This window comes from Pongo abelii, chromosome 10, assembly GCF_028885655.2.
Source record: "Pongo abelii isolate AG06213 chromosome 10, NHGRI_mPonAbe1-v2.0_pri, whole genome shotgun sequence".
Classification (NCBI taxonomy): Eukaryota; Metazoa; Chordata; class Mammalia; order Primates; family Hominidae; genus Pongo; species Pongo abelii.
In genome coordinates, this window is record NC_071995.2 from 2,438,979 (window position 1) to 2,453,856 (window position 14,878).

Genomic DNA, 14,878 nt, shown 5'->3' on the forward strand with positions numbered 1-14,878 from the left:
AGCAGTTGCTCATACCATTATCTGCCTTTGGTTGAGAATTTAGAAGGTGCTAGGCACAAACACACGTCATCTTATTTAATCTTTACAAGCCAGGGTCCGGTGCTAGGGTCCCCGGTGTTCAGAGGGATTAATTTGTCAAGATCTCACAATGAGTAGATTCCAGTCTACCTCACTGGAGCCTGGTGCCCGGTGCCCATCCCCATGTCTGCATTCCTGGTGTTGAACCTCAGCAGGGGCTGTCCCTGGCCTGCTGAAACAGTTCTGCTGACCAGGAAGTGTATGTGCATGGTGTCTTTTGTACAGTCTCAGCCCCTGGGTCCGACACTCTGATGGTCTTTTAGGGTGCTGGGTTATTTCCTGGGGTTCTATCTGTGCCAAGTTGTGTATCTTTCAGTGACACACATCTGTTCAAGCCTTCTGAGTTGGGGAGCAACAGAAAGAGGTGAAGAGAGAAAGCACACTGGGAAACATGGAAATATTTTTGCAGCCTGATTGTCTCTGCATGCAACACTAGCAAAGCTGTTTCTGCTCCCTTTCGGTGTCTGAGTCAAGGGGACAAAGAGGCCTGCCCCAGAAGAAGAGGGATGATTTTTCTCTTTCTGTGGTTGGGGGCAGAAAGGCGATCCAGCTGCCCAAGTGGTTCAGGTCAGGTTTAACTGGGTCTGTGGCCTCTGACCTGGGGAATGTGCTGAGCTTTGATTCAGCTAAGCAGTGGCTTGCTGCCCAGGCCTGTGGTCCTCCAAAACACCAGCTGAGGATCCCAAAACTTAGGGCCCTTGTGAACAGGGTGAGTTGTTGTCACCAGGACTTGCCCTGTCACCACCTAGTACATTTTCTGGGGACCTAGCAGCCCCTGGCCTATGGCCACACAGCAGGCGCCTCTTGGCCAAGAGTTCTGGCATGAAGCTAGGCCTCTCCAACTATTTAATGTTTCATTAGCGGTTTTCTAAAGGCGTGGGGCCAAGCCTGGCCGAGCCACACCATTCAGAAGTACGTGAACACTTCATAAAACCAAACTGTTGAAGGATCCCAAACCCAGGAATCTGGTCACTTGGAGTCCAGGCTGGAGGCCCAGGGCAGGCTGCTGCACTGTCTCAGCTCTTTCTTGGTCTGGATACTTCTGGGCCATACATCTGTCTCTCAAACTGTTTAGCCTGTTAGTAGTTCTAAACTATTTGGGGTTCACCAACCTCTTTTCATATCTGATGAAAGCTTTGGACTTGCCCCAGAAAGATACATCCATGCACATACGTACAACATTGTGCTTAGAATTACAAGGTATTCACAAGCCACACTCTAAAGATCATCAGTGGATCCAAGTGGAGAACCCCTGTGCTAAACCACACTTGCTTCCACACTTAAACTCTGGGGACTGTGGAGTGTTATCCATCAAGAAGAAGAGTAAACAGGTATTGGGTTTTGTTTTGTTTTGTTTGGCTTTTTGCTTGTGTCTTGGATTTTGAATCGAAGTCCTTGAGCGGTAGAATGGGGGCTAGATCATTAGAATCACTCCAGACTTCACAGGCATGAGTGGGAGCTCAGTTGAGTGACAGGCCCATCCCAGACACAAAGTCACTCCAGGGCAATTATTCAGAGCCCCCAGGAGCTTTAGCGCTCTAGGAGCAAGTCAGGTAAGCAGCAGCAACACACGTGCCGCGGAGGCGGCACCTGCATTCAGACGCTCATTGCTCTTGATTGACTGTGTGGCCCTGGACCAGTCCAGAGTCCACGGCTCTGGAAATGGTAATCAGGCTTGTGGTTGCAGGGGAATTTATGTGTACCAAGTGTCTGGCACAAAACAGAAGCCCAATACACTCAATGCTGGCGGATGATAGAGACAGTGGAGCAGCAAAGCTGGTGAGGATGGAAACACCCCATCACCTGTGAGTGGGATTAGAGTGTCTGCAGAGGGCATCCTGCTGGCTTCCAAAGCCATGAGCCTTCTGATAAATCTTACTCACTGCTCTGTCAGAGCTTCTGATTTAGGGGTAGGGAGGGGCAGTCAGGAGAAAGCATAGTTAGCTCTCGGGCAGCTAGCTGTGGCAGACAGCGTGCTTTGTCCCTCAGATGAGTCACAACAAGTGCCCTTGGCAGGCAGGAAGGACTTTGAAGTGTGGTGCCCCAAAGGGCTGGTCCAGGAGGCCCCTGCCTGGTCCCTGGGCCTTTCGCTCCTGAATCTCTATCATTGGCCTGAGGGCAGGCCCAGGCTTGAAATAAACTCAGGCCAAGCTGGAGGGGCAGTTAGAAGGAAGAGAGCCCTTTGGCTTTTTCCAAAAGGTAAGAAGGAGGACTTTTCATTTCTGTGCTTTAAATATCAATGCACTGTTTTGATGCCATTATTTGCATTTTCTGAGTTCCACTGTTCTCGGGCAAAATCCAATAACCCAGCTCTGAAGGCCTCTTCCACATACCTGCCCCTCCCCTGGAGAATCCTTCACACCTTTGAGCTCCCAGGCCAAGAAAACTGTATTGAGCTTTACCTTGTGAAGTTTGCATTTTAAAAGCAAGATGTGTTTTTTTGTCTCTAAATATAAAGTTTTCACACTGAATAAGCTTTTCCAAACTATATGCCCTGCATCTGGATACTCTGTGGAAGCGAAGGGCAGCACGGCTGGGTGGTGCTGAGTCGGGCAGAGCTCTGGTCTGTGCATCAGGAGACTGGCCACTCACCAGATGACTTCTGGGAGCCACCATTCCTTATCTGAAAGCTGGGCAGCTGGGGGCCTCCGTACCTTACATCCTGCCTACCTTCCACAGAGTTATCATCACTGACTGAGACTATGTCTAGAGAAGCACTTTGAAATGCTTCTCCAGCATTCCAGGTCAGAAGAGGGTGGCCTACGCCACCCAAAGCTGCAGAAAGAGAGGGGAGCATGGGTCCAGGGGAGAGGATGTGTGGGGTCTAAAGATGCCCAAGACAGTTCCTGGTGAGACAGCCCAAAGGAGGCAGCAGGCTAGAAACTTGCAGAGGAACAAGGAAGCTGTGACATCTTCTCACCTGGGGACCTCAGGACAGGAAGAAATCATGAAACATTCTTACTGGGAAAGCCAGAAGAGCTTTCCTAGTATTGTTGTTTTTGGTAACAACTGTGAGGTGCCCCCTCAGTGCCCTAGCAACTGTCATTGTCACAGACCCCAGGAATATGGGGCTTTGGGTACAGTTTGACCCTCTCCCTGAGATGGAAGAGCTCCCTTAATACCCCCGCCCAGGGACTTGAGACAGGGGTGGCTCCTTTGCTTGGCTGCTGCACTCTAACCCTTTGTGGGAAGGGGAGCATGCAGGTGAGTGGGTGCAGGAGGCAGGGCAAGTGCTCTTGGGCTCTGGCAGGAATGAACCCCATACCTGCACACAACAATGTCTAGTGGTCGCCTGTGACCTCTAGAGCCCCAGAGGGTGTGTGTTACAAACAGTGCTCCTTTAGTATTTTCCATCCGTGGATGACTAAATGTTAAACCAGGTCAGTGGAGGATCAGGGCGACAGCCTTTTACACCCTGCCCTCTTGGTGCCTGGGTTCTTGTCTGGGATCTAGGAAGAATCAGGTCACACAGATGTGAAGGATGGTGAATGCAGAGATTTTATTGAGTGGTGGAAATAGCTTTCAGCGGGATGGGGAGCTGGAAAGGGGATGGAGTGGGAAGATAATCTTCCTCTGGAGTTCAGCCATCCTCAGCCAAACTCCTGTCCAACCATCCCCAGCTGAACTCCTCTCTGACCATAGTCTCTGATGTCCAGCTGCCTCTTCTCTCAATGTTCAGACACCTCTTCTCTTCTCTCCTTCTCTGCCACGCTGCTCTGCTCCTCTGCCAGCGGAGCTTGGGGTTTTTATGGGAGTGTGGTGAGCCAAAAGGGAACATTTGGGCAGGAAAACAGGGATGTGAAGTTTTCATTTAGGGCCATGGGTTCAGGCTTGGGGGTGGAACCCTTGCCAGGGACCCCACCCTTTTCTTCCCTGCTTCCTGGCCATATTATCCCCATGGGTTTACTCTATCTTATTAAAGAACTACTCACAATGACCTCAGATCATTAATAACTCAGCATCTGAACTCTGACTTCCTGTCTCTTGCTTTTTGGATATATTAATGCCAGTGTATCTGCCTGTATACACCAGGGGTTTGATCCCCCCTTGCAAAGTTTTTAGAAGATTTAGACAGTGAGTCTTACAACAGCTGTGCCCAGTTTTCAAAGATCTCGCTTCCTGGAGGTGAAAGCAAAGGGGCTGTGTTCCTAAAACTATATCACCAACAGTGTGAAGGGCCTGGTACTTTGCATTATCTCATTTATTCCTCACTACACCACCATGGGGTGGATAATATTAAATCCATTTTACACAGCTAAGAACTGAGGCTTGGGGAAGTTAAATAACATGGATCACTGGTGGACCAGGACTCAACTCCAGCCTGTGGAGCTCTAGAAACCAGGTCATTCCTTCGTGCCCTATTGCCTCTCTCTGAATGCAAAGGCTAAAGCAGAGTGAGGAACTCAGCAATGAGTAATGGCTCATTGTGATGTGGACTCCAGGTGGTGCCTACGGGGCAGGGGCTTATGTAGCCATAACTGACTCCATCTACCTACCAAGTTCTCATTAGGGTCAAAGCATGCAATTGGAGTCAGAGGCTGGGTTTGAGAACCTGCTCCTTTTACCGAAGAATTTCATCCCCATGCTGTATGAGCAAATTTGGCTTTGCTGACCTTATCTGTAGCATGAAAACCCACACCGGGCTGCTACGAATACAGAACGAGATAATGCAAATAATGTGCTTGGCACGGCATCTTCTCTGAACACCTCGAGTTGGCTTAGGGTCTCCCATTCTGTGCACCCACAGTACTCGCTGCCTCCCTTGAAGCATTCTTCCCTCTTATCCACCTGCCACCAGGCTACCTAATCTCAGGGGCCCCATCAAGGTGTCAGGTGCCTGACACCTGGGCAGCAATGTACACCTCTAATGCTGATCTGCTGACTGGTAACCATGGATGGAGGCACAGCAGCTACAGCTATTGTTACTGCTTCCTTCCACCCCCAAATATACTTGATGCTTCAGTTGCATCTCCCTCCTGCCCTGCCCTCCCCATGCCAGGCACCTCCGTCCTCATCCTCTGAGCCTTTTCTCCCAAGTCCCCTGCTCTTCACTGCCCTCAGACCCCCTCCCCATCTTGGCCTAGAAGCCCCCCAAGGCTTGGTCCTCCCTTCAGTCTCTCCCAGCTCCTGCCCACAGCCTTCTCAGAATAACTGGGTGGCTCTTAGTGACACCTCAGGGTCTGGAAGAGGCAAGAATTATTCTGGTACTACTGCACGTATGTTTTTGAGTCTCCAGTCCTTGTTGGTGTGCTGGTCCTCTGTGGCAGGGGTGGGAACCTGTGTCCCCTGCCCCCTGCCCAGGCCCAGTGCCAGGCTGCGCACAGAGGAGGCTGCAGGATGAGTCTGTTGGGCAGCAGCCAGGGTGCCCACAGTTAAGTTTCAAGGGAGGACTTAAGCTGCACCTTTAAAGAAAAAAATTATTATACTCACATTCATTTCACACCCTTGTGATAAAGGACACACTTCCACGACCTCATCTGATCGTCATCAACCAACCTATGAGGTCAGTAGGTAGGACAGGTCTCCCCTTTGAACAGATGGGGAAACTTAGTCACAGAGTATAACGTTATAGAGCTAGCAGACAGGAGAGCAACCACAGATCTGGGTGGGGCATCCATGATGGTCAAGAACAAACCAGTGATGGTCAAGAACAAACCCGAGAGCCAGACTGGCTGGTGTGATTCCCAGCTCCTCCACTTATAGCTTTGTTTCCTTGGCCAATTACTTAACCTCCCTGTGCCTCAGTTTCCTTTCTTTAAAATGGACATAATACTTAGTTCATAGGCTCATTATAAGGAATAAGTGAGTTATGATCTTCAAAGCAAGTATTAACTGATTATGTGCCTGGCAGCTAGTAAGCACTGAATGTTGTAAAATAATGCAACCTAGATATGCATATGGAGTTCTTTACACTATGTCCTCTCCTTTTGTACACTTCTGAACACATCCACAATGAGAAGCAAGGGAGTAAAGCGTCACCTACTCTTCTGTTACTTAAAGAAGGCTCTAGATATGGCATGAGCCTCTGACAATGGGATGAGGACCTCATTCTTTAAAACTTTCGTTAAACATGGTGAATTTCCTTTATACATGAGTATTGTAGGTTCATGCCTCTTGGCAGAGAAGATGCATACAGGCTGAATTATAGTATCTCAAGTATCTCAATAAGATGGCAGTGTTTATTGCAAAGCTGGAACATCCTGCTTGAGAAAACTTTGATTTCTAGTCTGGTTCTATGACTCCACCAAAGCTAGACAGTTATCCAAGCAGCACCTGACCTTTTTGACTGTTTATCTTATTGGCTGGCAATGGTCCAGGCCTTTAATGTTAAGCTTCTCCTCTTGGTCCTGGAGTTTGAGGAAGATAATGAAATGAGTTGAGCGCCATGTGCAACATGACTGGCTAGGAGACTCTGCTGGATGGTGCAATTGGAAGGAGCACCTCCGTATGCTTCCAGGGGCCTGGGCCAGACCTGACCGGGAGCTCTAGAGAACAGAAGCCCACCAGCTGGAAGAGGCAGGCAGGAGGTTGCATTGCAGGCGGTGTGAGTGCGAACAGCAAACGGTTTGCTATCCCAGGCCTCACTCGCCACTTGCTGCTGTGTGACCCTAAGCAAAGCCTTTAACCTCTCTGAGTCTCAGTAGTCCTATCTGTGAATGAGAATTTTAATACTGGCTCTGACGACTTCACATGTGAAACTGACCTATAAATCTTCAAGTGCACACTGATGTTGTTGTAATCTGGAGATAAGCAACAATCTACTAGCAATAACCATGCATCGCCATTCAGCTTTCATTCTCCGAGCCAGACTTGTAGGCCCCCAGTGCCAGTGGGAGCCCTGGTGGTCTGGTCTCAGGGTCAACAGGAAGGTCTGCTGTGCCACCGCCACCAGCACTAGAACATCGCTCCCTTCAAGGATTTATTCCTTAGGTTATGATTTAAGCCATATCAATTATAATACCTTAGGAATAATAGGTCCATTAATTTTTTTCCTACCCATTTGACCCTCTGCTATGAGCAAGGTTATTTGCTTTGTTTTGCTTTTGTTCTTGGGTAGGGATGAGAGCTGAAAGAGACAGACAGATCATGAGGATCTTCGAGTTAGGGACATTAGAATAGCACTGTGGGGCAGGGCAGAGGGACCTTTGTGTGTAGGCAGCAGCACACAGACGGGGGCTAGGACGTAGGCCTGGAGTGATGAGGGTCAACCACAGTCTTCCCAACATTTCCTGGAGGTCAACCTGCTTTTAACACCCTTAATTCTTTTCCAACTAGTGTCTCACTGCCCTGCCCCAAAATCAAGGTGAAGCAGATACTACTCCAGGCCAAAGACACATCTCCTATGACTGACCTTCTGGTCTTGGCCACACAGCTGACTAGCTGCTTGTGTCGTTGGATGAGTGACTTCCCCTCTTGTATCAAGGTGGGCTGCAGAGGGATGGCGTTGGAGGCAAGAGTGAGCACGGAGCTGTGAGGACCCAGGGAGGAGGGCTTAGAAGTCAAGGAGGAAGCTGCAGGCATGTGACTCCTGCACTGGCCTCACCTCTCACCAGCTCTGCAAGGCCCGGAGCTGCCATCCCAAGGCTGCTTTTCCTTTCCTTTCTTTTTTTAAAATTCTTTAATTAAACTTTTTTGATTAAGTGACAGCTTTTACCACTCCTGGCAGCTGCTGCAAGACAAGATAATTTATAGATGCATTGACACTATATGATTAGGACAAGTACAGTAAATAACAGATGAGAAGATGACTCGTGCAACCTGCAGAGCCCCTCCTCCATCTCTTCAGTCCAGCCCCCACCATCTCCCAGTGAGCCCCAGGTAGATGTCTGCTGCATCACTCAGGGGCTGCGTGGAACGCTCGGTGCCTTTCCCACCACAAGATGATGAAGATGTGGTGTTGACAAACTGCTGGTGTCCATGGACCACAGCTCTGCCCTGGGGCCCCAGGGACTTTCTCAGAGATGCCCGTTTCCACCTGGAGGAAAGACTTAATGATTCTCACCCTTGAAAGTGTCTACAGAAATCCTGTAGTCAGAATGTCCTTGCTGTGTACCAGGGCACACTGTGGGCTCTGTCCAGCCAGGCAGGGCCTGGACTCAGGATCCCCTAGGCTGGTCACCGCTGGTTGTGGGCACTTCATCCATTTCCCTGTGGATGCCATAAAAGCACTGTCCCTTTCTCTGTGTGCCACACTGTGGAAAAGGTTGAGAATCACCGCTAGTCCACTCCCGTGCCTGTAGCAAGGATAGTAATTGAAGTGCCCCGGGAAACTCAAGCCGTGTCCTTAGCTCTTCAGCACGGCCAGAGCCCCATGCTCCTCAGGAATGAGCCCCTGGCCTTTTCCTCACAGTAACCAAGAGTGCTCCTGGGGGCAGCCTTAGCCCATCTTTCTGGGTGAAGCACATTTCCCCTTGTCCCCTTGTCTACCCTAACATTCCATGTGTTCCTTTCTTAGGATAAAGGCCACCCTCTTCTTAGGAGCCCCGCACCCAAGCCACAAGGGGTTCACTTAGCAGGCATTTTGCATGGGAAGCGGTGCCCTGTGTACTTATAATCAGTATTTTCTAGGCAAGATTAAATCAGTGACATTCAACCGTGTACAATCCTGCATGATCAGACGATTTGTTGGAAGGCAGGACTCGATTTCCTCTCAGAAGCTGGCTTGCTGTGCACGCCTCTCCTAACATGGACTCTCCTCACGTGCCCAGGCAGAAAGTGGCCAGCTCCCAGCCGGATGCGTGGGGGGCCCTGGGTTCCAGAAGATCAAGTAGCCAAGCACATGAAGACAAATAGTTTGTCTCGTCAGCTTCTGGGGGTCGCTTGTTCACGTGGGAAGAAACCAAGCAGTGGAAGTTCCCATAGAAAGATTACACAGCGAAAGTTTGTGGCTGGATTTTTTTTTTGTGGCTTTTCTTTGTGAAGAGCTAAGCGTGAAGGACCAAGGGTATCCAGGAAGAAGAGTAGCTTTGGGATTATCAGGAAGGATCTAAGTACATGTTCCTAACTTCTTCTCAAATTGCCTGGCGCAGTGCGCAGTGCTCAGGACATAGTAGATCTTTCCATAAACACTGCTAAACTGCATAAGGAACTTATTCTGTTAAGGCAGCTCCCTACCTCTGGTTCCCCACCTGACAGGCGTGCTAGTTTAGGCTCCTTGCAGGATAACTCAGCTACTCCCTGTGGGATATCTGGAAAGAGTAGGGATGGGCTATAGATACATTCTACTGATCCAAGTCACTTTAAATTTTTTAAAATTTTTAAATAATTATAGGTTCATAGGAAGTTTCAAAGGTAGCACAGAGGCAGTGCCCTTCACCCAGTTTCCCCCAGTAGTCACACCATGTGTACATAACGATGGCACAGTATCAAAACCAGGGAACTGACTTTGGAACAATGTGTGTGTATAGTTCTGTGTTGTTTTATCATATGTAGGTTCATTTGACCACTGCCGCAGATGCAGAACTGTTCGTTCACTACGGAGATCTTCCCCGTGTGCACATTTAGACACACCCACCCTTCCTCCTCATCATCCCTAACCCCTGGCAACTACTAATTTGTTCTCCATCTCTATAATTTTGTCATTTCAAGAATGTTATATAAATGGCTTTTCTTGTGTTTTCTGTGGATTTGTTGAACATTTTTTAGAGCTCCATTTTTATCTACCTCTGGTGTTTTTGAGTATATCTCTTTGTATAGCTGTTTTGTGGTTACTCTAAGTATTACATTATATATGCATAATTTATCAGTCTACTGGTATTACTTTTTTCCAGCCCAAATGAAGTGTGTCTGTGTCGCTTTTATCTTCACCCATTTATGATAGAATTGCCTTAGGTATTTCCTCCACACACATGAGAAATGCATGTGTTACGATTTTTGCTTCAACTGTCAAAATTTAGAAAACTCTAGAGGAGATAGAAAGTCTATTCATTTGCCCATACTCTTGCTCTTTCTGTTCTTCCTTACTCCCTGATAACCCAAGATTCCTTAAAAAAATCATTTCCTTTCTGCTTAGAGAACTTCCTTTTGCCATTCTTTTAGTATAGGTCTGTTGGTGACAAAGTCTATTAGTTTTCCTTCATCTGTGAAAATACCTTTATTTCCCCTTCATTTGTGAAGAATATTTGCACTGGATATATAATTTGGTTGACACTTTCCTTCATTAGGCACTTGCAAAATGGTATGCTACCTCTTTCTGATACTCATGGTTTCTGATGAGAAATATGCTGTCATTTGAATTATTTTCCCCCTGGGCAAGATGACATTTCCCTTGCACTGCTCTCAAGATATTTTCTTTGACTTTGGTTTTCAAGGGTTTGACTGTGATGTATCTTGGTGTGGATTTCTTCAGGCTTATCCTATTTGGGCTTCACTCAACTTCTTGAATCTGTAGGTTTATGTCTTTTGCTAAGAAATTTTCAGCCATTATTTCTTTGAGTACTTTTTTAGCCCCATCCTCCTCTTTCTCTCCTTCTGGGACTCTGATGACATGGATGTTAAAGCATTTGTTATAATCCCACAGGCCACCCAACTCTGCTCACTTTTTAAATATTATTTTCTCTCCATTGCTTATATTAGGTAATTTCTATTATTCTACCTTCAAGTTTTCATTGATTCTTTCCTTCGTTGTCTATATTCTGCTATTGAGCCCATTCATTGAGTTTTGAAATTTCATTTATTGTTCTTTTTACTTTTAAAATGTTCATTTAGCCTTCTTTATGTCTTCCATTTTTTTACTGAGGCTCTGTTTCTTTGCTGAGACTTTTTATGTTTCCACGGTTTCAAGCGTGCTTGTAATTGCTTGTTGCAGCATTTTACAGTAGCCACCTAAACATTTTCATCAGATAATTCTAACATCTGGGTTATCTCAGTGCTGGTGTCATCCAAGTGCCTTTTCTCATTCAAGTTGGTGCTTTCCTGTTCTAGGTATGAGGAGTGATTTCCAATTGGAACCTGGATGTTCTGGGTATTATGCGGCTCCAGATGTTATTTGAAGCCTTCCCTTACAGCTGCTTTCCTTTGCCACTGACCCAGCAGGGAGGAGGGATGCCACCATCTTGTTATTCCAGTAAGGGTGGAAGTCAGGTTCCCACTCGGCCCCCATCAACACTCAGTGAGGCAGGGCCTCCTCGTTACTGCTGGCGTGGCTCAGGCTCCCTGCTGGACCTCTGCTGATACCACCCTGGCTGGAGGCAGAGGGGAGCCTCGTTAGTGCCTCACTGACGCCGCAGCGAGGGAGAGGCCTCATCACCACACGGTCAATGTCCTGGCCCTCCCTTAGGCCTCCTCTGACACCACTTTGGCAGGGAAAGGGAGGCACACCTCATTACTGCCTAGTTGGGGTGGAAGTTCGTCTCCACTGACACCATGTGGGTACTGGGGAGCTTCATTATGACCCAGTGGGAAGGAATGTTCTTTTGATAGTAGCCATCCTAATAAGTGTGCAGTGGTATTGATTTGCATTTCCCTAATGACTAGTGATGTTGAGCATCTTTTCATGTGCATATTGGCCATTCGTAGATCTTCTTTAGAGAAATGTCTATTCAAATCCTTTGCTTATTTTTATATTAAGACAGAAAATGTTAGACAATAACTATTCTCCTCCAGCCAAACACCACAAGAAAAACTGCAGCTTCACCCACTCTTCCCCCAGCAAAGGCCAAGTGGGGAACCTCGACGTCCATCCTCATCAGGCTGTAACAAGGCACCCTAACTCTTTTGCTGGGGTGGCATCAAGACAGATGGGGAACCAGGAATTTCCAACACATGCTACAACATGGATGAACTTTGAAAACATTATGCTAAGTAAAATAAGCCAGACACAAAAGGACAAATATTACATGATTCCACTTATATGAGGTACCCAGACTAGGCAAATTAATAGAGACAAAGAGTAGAATTGTAGTTTCCAGGGATTGGAGGGAAGGGATAATGGCGATTTATTATTTATTAAGTACAGAGTTTCAGTTTGGGAGGATGAAAAAGCTCAGGAGATGGGTGGTGATAATTGCACAACAATGTAAATGTGCTTAACGCCACTGAATGGTACACTTAAAAATGGCTAACATAGTAAATTTTATGTTATGTATATTTTACCACAGTTTTACAAAGTTTGGGTCTTGCTAGACTTCCCCTTTACTGGGCTTTTGGCTAACAAGAGGAGGCTCTAATTGGGGCTTTTTAAAATTTTTTTTGGTCTGTACCTTTTGATGTTTCTGGGTTCCCCAGGAATCCAGAGAACTCTGCTATGTCATTCCTCAGGTCCTGGGGTTCCCTTCTGGTCTACTGTCTTCTGTCCTCTCTTAGAGTCTTTTTATGTTTCTTTTATATATAACGTACAGTGATTTTGGTTGCACTTAGTAGGGAAAGATGTGTCTACTCCATCTTTCTGGAAGCAGAAGTCTCCAAGCCACTTTATGTGAAGAGTTTTGTCCACATTTCATTTCTTTTTGCTCACTAGTGAAGTCTTATTCATTTCAATTTAGTATATAACACTTATAGCCGAAAAAATATATTTCGTTTTCATGGAAAAGGACTCCTACTTCTGAAACCTTGCATTGATATTTCTAAACATTTCCCGGGCACCAGTCATAACATCAAGAAAGAAGCCTATTGCCATCCTCCGTGACATCCCCTTCCTCAACATCTCTTTTGCCCAATGTTGCAATAATACTAATCCCAGGTGTGTTGACTAGTGCCACTCATAATCACATTAGTTTATCCTACTTATGCTGATCCTTCTCTTCTTGTCCTGTTAGTGTCTTCAGCTCGTGGCTCTGTTCCTTTTACACTCTTGTTAGCACATGTGATCATACACACTTACATTGGACTTGTCCTTTTGTCCTCATGATAACTGCTGACTGTCAAAACGCTCCTTGGATGAAGCACCCTGGTGTAGCACCCTGGTAAAAGCAATGGGCTTTGAATTGGGATGTTTGGGTTCCGACCTAGTTTTGCCACTAATCAGCTGATCGTCTCCTTCCCCTGGATGATTAGCCTCAGACTCCTCACCACTAAAGTGACAGGTGTAGAACTAGACCATCCCTAGGGACCCATCCTCTGGGAAGTATCTTCAGGTTCAGGCTACTCAGCTCTGATAAAGTCAAGGGCACCGTCAGACCAGAAGGTTGAGAATGGAGGTATCACCTTAGGTCTGCCCTCCTTGATGAGTTTCTGCTGATAGATATATTAACCAGCAGTGGATGGTCACTACAGGTAGAATCTTCAACGAGACTCCTATTTTAGGTTTCTCACCATAATTTCTTAATTTTTGTTGGCAATTGTGCTTGAAGCAAAAACCAAATTAGAAATGATGTTTGTGTGTTGTTCCCCTTGAAGTTAGGTGCCTTGATTGCAGGTCCTCTTTCTGTCTGCCACTTCCTCGCAGTCCCCCCCAAACCCCTTATAGTCCTCCCTGAAGCTGCAGTGTTCACCTTAGCAAGGCAAGTACCTGTGCTCCCTTGGTGCCTCCCATGGCACTTGTGCCAAATGCAAGAAAGAGGAGCCAACGCAGGGCCCGCTGCCCAGCAAGGGAGGTGGAGGCAATGCAGGTGTGATATACACAGTCCCTCTCAGGTCAGGGAGGAGAGGGAAGTCGGGCTAGGAGGAAAATGGGGCGGGAGAGCACAAGGGAGAACTAGCAGAAGGGAGAGATGGATGAGCAGGACAGCTCAGAGAGACAGGAATGCAAACAGAGGAGAATTTTCGATCGGGGTGGGAATGAATCATCCTCACCTGCCAGCCGCAGGCCTCAGCAAGCTGGCAGCTTCGTCCTCTCAGACTGTGGGTTGTTTTTAGCTGTCAGCCTTGGATGGTGGGCTCATGCATCCTGTTCCCACTCCAATCTGCCAGAGGGACAGGGTCCTTCCCCGCAGCACCGAGGCTCGGCCAGTCGTGATGACTATGGCGACTGCAGAATCAACCTCACCAAGCTCATTGCCGGGCACCGTTTTAGCAGCCCCACCACCCATTTTTGGAAACACAACCCTGGCCTCCCATTCACAGCAGGAAAGGGCACAAAGCCCTTCGTGTCCCACAACCTCCCTTCTCTCTGGAATCACTGTGGCTCTGGTTGTGGAAGTTTGTCATGAGTGGACCCCAGCAAGGAATCGGTGCATGATATACTTTTCGTTTTCAAAGGACCATGATTTCCATGGATTACTTTGTGCAAAGAATGCCAAAACCAAATATTTAAAGTAAATGAGGAAGAAATATGCTTGGAGTAAAAAGCATCTGGACCCTGTGCATGTGTGTGTGCATGCGTGTGTGTGTTCCAGGAGCTGACTCTAGCTGTGAGGATGGCTCCCCTGTGTGTGTGTGTGTGTGCGCATGTGTGTGTGTGCATGCGTGTGTGTGTTCCAGGAGCTGACTCTAGCTGTGAGGATGGCTCCCCTGTGTGTGTGTGTGTGCGCGCATGTGTGTGTGTGCATGCGTGTGTGTGTTCCAGGAGCTGACTCTAGCTGTGAGGATGGCTCCCCTGTGTGTGTGCGCATGTGTGTGTGTGCATGCGTGTGTGTGTTTCAGGAGCTGACTCTAGCTGTGAGGATGGCTCCCCTGTGTGTGTGTGTGTGTGTGCGCGCACGCGCGTGCATGTGTGTGTGTGTATTCCAGGAGCTAACTCTAGCTGTGAGGATGGCTCCCCTGTGTGTGTGTGTGTGTGCACGTGCGTGTGTGTGTGTGTTCCAGGAGCCGACTCTAGCTGTGAGGATGGCTCCCCTGTGTGTGTGTGTGTACGCGTGCATGTGTGTGTGTGTGTTCCAGGAGCTGACTCTAGCTGTGAGGATGGCTCCCCTGTGTGTGTGTG

General features: G+C 47.7%; 1 protein-coding gene and 1 long non-coding RNA gene across 23 annotated transcripts in view; one reads left to right on the top strand and one right to left on the bottom strand.

Annotated features, from left to right (window-relative positions):
• Positions 1–14,878, top strand: part of CACNA1C (calcium voltage-gated channel subunit alpha1 C) — a 638,552-nt gene that overhangs the window by 335,753 nt on the left and 287,921 nt on the right. The gene's annotated exons all lie outside the window — the stretch shown is intronic.
• Positions 3,594–13,907, bottom strand: LOC129049025 (uncharacterized). Its single transcript, XR_008511778.1, has 3 exons — positions 13,810–13,907; positions 5,509–5,605; positions 3,594–3,814 (listed from the first exon to the last, which is right to left on the bottom strand). It is a non-coding gene; the product is annotated as an uncharacterized LOC129049025 (long non-coding RNA).